The following is an 8,663-nucleotide window of genomic DNA, read 5'->3' on the forward strand; positions in this document are numbered from 1 at the left end:
GTTTTCTTTCTTTAGAGAGGATTTTGATCCTGAATAAAAGATACCAACACCGGACGACACCAACTAAAAATCCCACAATAGTGGCACAAATGTGTTTTTTAACAAGGCAACAAACAACAACAGCACAACCAGAAATTTACAAAGAAGCATGAGGGTTGTCCCAAGCTTTACACTAAAAAACAGCCGCCCAAGAAAACATTGTAGAACCTGATCCTCCATCACATGAACCTTCGAAAGCTTCATTTACATCACTTCGAACATGGACACTCTGAGCAAACGGCCTGGATATAAAAAAATGATCACATGAACCTCATCCTCCAGCTCGCCCATTTATCTCCACGGAGTAACGACACCAAGGCCGTCCCGAATGACATCATCAAATATGTTTGGAGTCTCCAATTGATATCTTGAATTTAAAATGATAAAAAATTTAATTTAAGTTTTATATTATATTTTTTTCAATTTTAATTCAATACCGTACAAGATTGGTTAGTAACTTTGTATAACTTATCGCGGTATCCATATCAAGTTTTTAGTAGCCACACTGAATAAACGGCGCCACTAAAGAATCCAACAATAATGGCACTAAAGTGTGACTATGAACAACAGTAATGAAGTTGACGCTTCAATTATTAATGATCTACCAATGTCAAGTGTGACTATGAACAACAGTAATGAAGTTGACGCTTCAAAATTATTAATGATCTACCAATGTCAAGACATGCACCTGACCGTTTGAAACATGCTATATAAAAACAAAAATTTTTGTCAAAACTCAATCATAATATAGATTCCATGGATAACATGACGTCTATACGAGAAATGCCTTGTAAATTCAGAATGCAAATTCCTCCTTGTAAATTCCTCAAGCCTCCATTTTTGACCACTCTCCCTATGCATTACTAATACACTCTCATCTTCCCATTTCCATTAACAACTTAAAACACTTTTAGACACAAACAAGAAAGACCAAAACCATGAACAATCATCACTTCCTTCTAATCTCTTTGCCTGCCCAAGGCCACATCAACCCTGTCCTCCAACTAGCCCAGCTCCTCACAAACCCGGAGCACGTGCCACCTTCGCCACCACCGTCCACGGCCTTCGCCAAATTCACTCCCTCCCCACTCTCCCCGGACTATCTTATGCCTCCTTTTCTAATGGCAACGACGACGGAACCAAACCCTCCAGCGATACCTCACTGACCGAGCTAAAGCGCGTGGGTTCCGAAACCCTCACCAACCTCCTCCACACCCTCTCTGAAGACCACCGCCCCGTCACCTTTATTATCTACACCCTCCTCCTCCCCTGGGCGGCTGAGGTGGCGCGTGACATGCACGTGCCCTCTGCTTTCGTCTGTATTCACTCAGCCACTTCATTTGCTATCTACCAACGGTTCTTCAACAGCCAGGATGGTCTCTACCATCATGACAACAACAAAATTAACCCCTCCATGTCCATTGAATTACCGGAAATGCCACTGTTCACATCCGATGAACTACCCAGTTTTCTCTTACCCACCAATCCATACTCTTCTGCTATGATTCCTTTGTTTCAAGAACACATACAAGCCCTAGAAAAAGACCCAAATCCGTGTGCACTCATGAACACTTTTCATCGCTTAGAAGAACAATCGATCAAAGCAATCGACAACGTGAACGTGATCCCAATCGGACCGTTGATTCCACCAAACAAGTCCTATGATTGCGATTTGTTCGAAAGCTCCGGAGATTATCTTCAATGGTTGGACAAAAAACCAGAGGGCTCTGTGGTTTACGTCTCGTTCGGGACCTTTGTGGTGTGGACGAAGAGGCAAGTGGAAGAGATGTTGCGGGGACTGATCGGAAGTGGCCGGCCTTTCTTGTGGGTCGTCCGATCGCCGGAGGTTGAAGAGGTGAAGGGTTCGATTGGTTGTGATTTGGGTGAAGAAGAAATGATAGTGCCGTGGTGTTCGCAGCTGGAGGTGTTGAGTCACGGGTCGGTCGGGTGTTTTGTGACGCATTGCGGGTGGAATTCGACGGTGGAGAGTGTGGTGGAGGGAGTGGCGGTGGTGGCGTGCCCGCAGATAGCGGAGCAGATGACTAATGCGAAGATGGTGGAGGAGGTGTGGGGGACGGGTGTGAGGGCGTTGATGAATGGAGAGGGATTGGTGGAGAGGGAGGAGATTAGGAGGTGTTTGGATGAGGTGATGGGAGGGGGAGAGAAAGGGGAAGAGATAAGAAGGAATTGTTTGAAGTGGAAGGGTTTGGCTATGGAAGCTTTGATGGAGGGTGGGTCTTCATGCAACAATCTAAAACAGTTTTTGAATGGACTGTAATGGTTACCGGATTCAAGGTAGACAAATGCCTCTAACGGTTACTCAGTCGTTATAAATGGTTATCCATTGTTGGATAGGTCAAGTCGGATTGGGCCTTACCTTGGGCTACATTGTATTCTTCATGGGCTCCTGCTTGTTTCCATTGTTGGCTAGGTTGAGATGGGTCAGGGTCTTACTTTGGGCTACATTGTATTCTGGTTGGGCTCCTACTTCTTAAGCCTGCTTCTCCTATGTTGGGCTAGATTTCCCTCCTCGGGCCTCTTGTAATTTTTATACATATCAATATAATTTGCTTAACTGTTCGGAAAAAAAAAAAAAATAGAAATTTTAGTTGTATTTGTAAGTGTGAAATTATCACCTTGAATTTGGATTTTTTTTTTTTTTTTTAAAGAAACACACTAAAGTATTTTTTTAGGAGTATTAGAGTGTTTTTTTAAGGAGTGTTAACAAACCACTCTACCAGCCGTATCATGCTCTTATTATGGGAGGTGAGAAGTTGAAGTCTCTGGAGGCGATTGAAAGAAAGTCTAAAATGACTCATGAACTTTAATTTTTTATTTATTTTTTATTTTTTCTATTTTTATTTTTTTGCCTTTAGTAACAAAGAAATTCAAGATTTTCTTATTACTATATTAAAAAAAAGAAAGGAATTGAAGTGTTGGACTAAAAGTAAGAAATTAAAAAGCAAGTACAAATGAAATTAAAAAGCATTTTCCCATAACCACGTCAGCACTTTTCATAGCCACGTCAGCGTTTTAGAATTTCCAAATTTTAGCTATCGGATGTACTCCAATGATGCATTTTCGCTCTCCAAAAATATTAATATTTTAATATTTTTAAAATTTAAAATAAATTTATTTTTTAACTTTTTTCTAATGGCTATATTTCTAACAACTATATTTATAACGGCTATATTTTTCATATTATATAAACAATGAAAGGTTTTTTTAAAAATAAATAAATAAATATGTATATAATTATTTTTTTTAAAAAAAATACAAAAAATAGGTTTTTGTGCCAATATAGCCGTTAAGGCACTGTTTGGGTCTGCCAACCAGTGCCTAAAATGGCTATATGTCAGTAGGAATATTTTAAAAAGCAAATTTTTTTTTTGAAAAAAAAAAAAAAACACTTTAATTTATTTTTTTAAAACTTTTTTTGCCCAAAAAAGCTTTTAAGGCACTATTTGTGTCAACCAAACAGTGCCTTAATGACTCTTTGGTTCAATTATTTTGAAGGAAAAAAAAAAAAAGACCAAAATTTGCCAAAAAATTGATTTTTTCCTTTCTTTTTCAACCAAATATGCCTTATCAAACAGTGTTCTGACTTCTGGGCTAAAACACTATTTGGATCAAAATTAAAAAAAAAAACTGACGTGGGCTCGCATGGCAGGCCCGCAAATCGCCAATAGGCTCTTGATTTTTGGAGACTTGGATCAAGAGCCTCTTTATGGGGCCCACTTTTTCCATTTGCTATTGAAGCATTGCATCTTCAAAATTTGGGCCTCTTTCGCCCAAAAACCCACTGGTGGAGTTGCTCTTAGGTGGCAGTTACTAGAGGCAGTTCCAACATCAACCAAGATGCTTCCAATTGGAATGTTTGATTTGTGCCAAGTGTACCACTTCTTTCTTGTGTTTCTCCTAGGGTCCGTTTGGTTAGCATCAAATAACTAGAAAAGAAAAGAAAAGGAAAATATTTAAACTTTTTGAATGTTTGGTTAGAAGGAAAGTGAGAGTTTTGGAAAAAGTAAGATTCCTGCATTAGAAAATTTTCCTCAAAATTTTTCGTGCAAAAAACAGACGAAAATTCACTTTCTCACTGAAGTAGTGCATTTTATATTTTAATTTCCGATTATACCTATGTTAGTTGTCTATCTTCTTCTTCTTCACCTAATTACATAGACTTCCTTGAAGAAAGAGAGTTTCTTTCTTTTGTAAATTACTTTTTTATATAATCATATATTACTTATTTAATTGTTTGTATTTTTTTGTTATGTGTGCATCCAAAATTAATTAATTTTGTCCTTTTATTATTAATTTTTTTTTATTATTATTTGAAAGGTCGGAAATAAGTAAGATATTTTTTTTTTCTTTCTATAATTGATAATGATTAAGAGTTATTATATATACATACATAACTATTTATTGATAGCAAGAGTGTTAGGTGAAAATTAGTTTACATTATCTTAACACAATTATCAAACATTATCTTAAAATAAATAATTGATGATTCTTAAATAGTCTACATAATCCGTTCATAACTTTTAATTAGTATCCAAATACATCATTTATAAATAAATAATCAATAATAAAAATAAAACTAACATAAAAGAGAAAACAAATACTTGAACTTTAATTGTCCACTTTACCACAATCTTATTTTTCTTACCATAAAAGATCGAGAATTCAAGTCTACACGAGAAGTGAATATAGAGAGGGAGAGAGAGAGAGAGAGAGAGAGGAGAAAGCAAAAAAATTATATTATGATATCACATATTATTCTATTCCATATTTCATTATTTCCTTCCTAAAATAAATAATTAAATATAAATAATATTCATCTAACATAAATTTATTTATTTTTTTACTATTTAAAATTATAAGGGTATTTTGGGTAAGTAGAATCTTTTTCTTTTCCTTTCCATACCATCCAAACTAACAAAATAATTATTTCTCCCAACTTTCTTAAAAAAAATTCCTACTAACTAAATGCACAATGGAAACTTGATTTTTCTTTCTTTCACTTTCACTTTCCATAAAATTTTCTTTCTAACCAAACATACCCATAGTGTTTATATTTAAAAAGATGTTCTCCCATGATCTCCAGCTTCTGAGGAGTATATTTGGTGGTTGAATGCATGTTGCTCACTAGATTGGTCCAGTGAGGGGATAAAAAATTTGAGTTGACAGTTGAGTTAATTTACCAAGTTTCTAATGTATACATACAACTTTTGTATACAATGTATTTATTATTTAATGAATTTGACTTTCACTTGGTTGATTGAAATTTGAACATCCCAAAAGAAATAACGAAAATCCTAAAATAAAATAAATAAAAACAGATTCACAATAGAAAAAGAATTACAGGAAAACGATGCAGATTAGAAGAATGACAATTAAAAAAGGAATTCTTATTTTGATAAAAGGTAACTTTGTGAATCTTTTTCTTTGATACTAACCATTCTTCAGCTTTTGATAAGATTACATATTGTAAAACAAAGCGTAGTTGAATAAATTTCTTTTTTTATTTGCTTGGTGATGACAAAAATATATTAAAAGGGTAGCTTTAATAACCACAGTTAGATACTCACCGAACGACGTTCACTGAGAAATAAGTTTATTTTATCCAAATTCTGGACCGACAAATGCAATGGACCAGACCTTCCATCTTTTGCTCAGTTTTCTTTCATAAATACTCCATATTGGGAGACTATTTGCTTATTTGGAGCAAGTTCCTTAGTTGGCACCTTGGAAATTTTTAACATTTTCTTCTTTGTTAAGAGTTGTTTGCTTAATTATTAAACTTACAAACTGGTCATCAAAATCATTGCATCCACTAATTTATAATCTGACATAAAATAAAAAATTTTAAAAAAATACATCCTTATCATACCTTTTTTCCATTTGACAAAGTCAACTTTCTTTACGTATCCCATTGATTGAAACTTTCCTTCTTCGTGTCACGTTTTGGTTGCTCCACAACTTTAAGATTTCATCCATCCCTCCATTTATGGCCACGCGGAATGTTGATGGAAGTTCGATTATTTTGATTCGTTGCCAGCAGCTAAAAATTAGGGTGTAAACATTACCTTCTTAATTTTCGCGCTTTTTTTAAAAGTGCATTCCTTTAAGAAGTGAAATTTGGATTATGAATGTAAAACATTTTGATTACATGTAACATAAAACTTTCTATATGAATAAAATGACTATCATGTTTAGCTTCCAACTTTTCTTTACAACTCTTGTTGCACCAAAATAAAGCCAACTACTAGAGTGCTCATCATTTTTAAAAAAGAGAAATAAAAAGTGTAAATAGATTTTCAATTTTTCTATGTAAAAAAGAGGAAAGTTTCTCAATAATTTTACATGCATGTATGTATGTGTGAAGAAATCTGAAATCTCTCAGTTAGGGCTGTTTCGTCACAAAAAATAAATAAATAAATAATAAAGTTAGGGCTCTTTTGTTAAATCCATTAAACTGGTTTTTTTTTTTCAAAGTCCATCAAGTTGGGGTTTTGGATTGGGCTATGTGGCCTGGTATTAGCATCTAAGTCCAAGACTCTTCTTGCCTGCCTCTGGCTCTGGGCTATATGGCCTGGTAGTAGCATCTAAGTACATATTACTTATTTATACGATTACATTTACCTTTCAAAAATAAAAAATCATACTATTCTTAAAAGTCTAAGGAATTTTTCTTATTTTCAATTTTTTTTTTGATTTTTTTTAAATAAAAAAGAGAGTTTAAGTTTTTTTTTTTATATTTATCACTTTATTTAATAAGTAAAACCTTTTGGAATACCCACTTAATTTCACTAAGTTATAAATATGTTTTTATACCATTGCATAAGTTACACCTCTTGAAATATTTACTTAATATCAACTAGTTATAAATATGTTCATAAAGTTACACCTCTTAAAAATTAAAATACCTATATTAATATACATATATTAATATTTTTATTTGATTTTATTCTATATAAACTCCTTTGGATGTCTCTAAGGGTCACGAGACAAATATATATATATATATATATATATATTTCCAATTCATCTCAAATTCTTTCTCACTCAATGATTTCTCTAAGAGCCACCATCCTACCATTTTGTTTCCATTCCGTTTCTCTAGCTGTTACTCAACGATTTCTTCTCCAATTCACAATTCTTTGATAGTCTGATAAGGCTGAATGGCTGATAAGGGCTAATGAAAAGATCTAAATATATTAAAGTTGTGTTCGGTTGTATGAAATTGAAACTTTAAAATTAAAATTTGAAAAATTTTGAAAAAATAACTAAGAAAATTATATCAAAAATTTTTTCAATTACAATTTCAAAGCTCCTCCATATAACCGAACACACCCAAGTTATTGCAAACCTTTTTTAGTTGTAATTTTCTTTGGTAATTCTAAAAGTTATGGTAATGTTATATCATAGAGTGTGCTAAAGTTATATCCTTAATAATGGTGAAAACAATTATTTATTAAAAAATATGATTCCAACCATTAAGAGTAGTTGAGGAGGAGAGCATGAATCCAAAGGTACCCAAACTTTAGTTATACATCTACATCTTTTATTTTATTTTATTTTATATTTATTTTTACTTTGGTATATAACTTTTTTATTGAAAAATTCATAATCAAATAATTAAAAGCCAGCCTAATTATATTAAAACACTAGCAAAACTTCTTGAATTAAGAACTATTCCAAATGTTTACAAGCACATTCCCACCACTTGGCACCTTCCAAACTCAATCTTGATCATATGACTGGCCTGCTGTTTCTTTCAAACTCTTTTATGATCTAGTCTGGTCCTTCCCTCAGCTTTAATTGTCTTCTCTGATTAGACTTTAGCTTTTGGTATTGGCTGTCTGCAATTGTCACACTCACAAATCCCACATTGTTTTGCTTTTGAAGTCTCTCCTTCTGGCCAATCAAGTTAATCACTCCCTCGTCAAAGCTTGTAATCACTTTCTTGGCGGGTATTTTAACCAATAAAACTCACTTGATGGATAATTCAAAAGTTGAGAGACCCAAAGACATCGGGCAGAACCAAGGGGCCCCCATAATTTGGGACACCCAAGGACGTTGGGGCGGAGCCAAGGAGGGCTGGGGTTTTTATTTTTATTTTTTAGTAGTACTAATGTATAGTTGTTAATGTTAATTTTGTATAAAATGTTAAATTTGGCCCTCTAAATATCTTTCAAAATTCTATTAAAAGTAATTATTCATGATTATTAAGGTAATTTTATATATGAAAATTAAAATTTATCTCCCAAAATTTTATAAAGTTCTCATTTATACTTACTTATCTATGTAAATTAAAGATGTTTAATGAAATAAATTATATATAACTCTTTTGAACCTTTTGGTCTTACCTTTAAAATTTTAAACTTAATAATTAAAGTGTTTATTATTTGGGAAAATTATATTTTGGTGACCAAAATTAAACATAATTGCTATATAGTGATCTTAAAGTCAATAAAAGGTGAATAGTGATCAATTTTGAAACTTAATTGATATTAAGTGACCATTTGATGGTTTATTACCTAAATAGCCTTCTTATAATATATTATTATGTAAGTAGACAAATTTACCCTCTACATTAACCTAAATAAACACTTACTTAAATT

General features: G+C 33.0%; 1 pseudogene; it reads left to right on the forward strand.

The window, feature by feature from the left end:
* The first annotated feature begins 796 nt into the window (after positions 1-796).
* LOC132298478 (phloretin 4'-O-glucosyltransferase-like) lies at positions 797-2,648 on the forward strand (annotated as a pseudogene).
* The last annotated feature ends 6,015 nt before the right edge of the window (positions 2,649-8,663 follow it).

The sequence above is a fragment of the Cornus florida genome, unplaced genomic scaffold (genome assembly GCF_030987335.1).
Source record: "Cornus florida cultivar Cherokee Brave unplaced genomic scaffold, ASM3098733v1 CherokeeBrave_3.0.0_Hap2_Chr01, whole genome shotgun sequence".
Lineage (NCBI taxonomy): Eukaryota > Viridiplantae > Streptophyta > Magnoliopsida > Cornales > Cornaceae > Cornus > Cornus florida.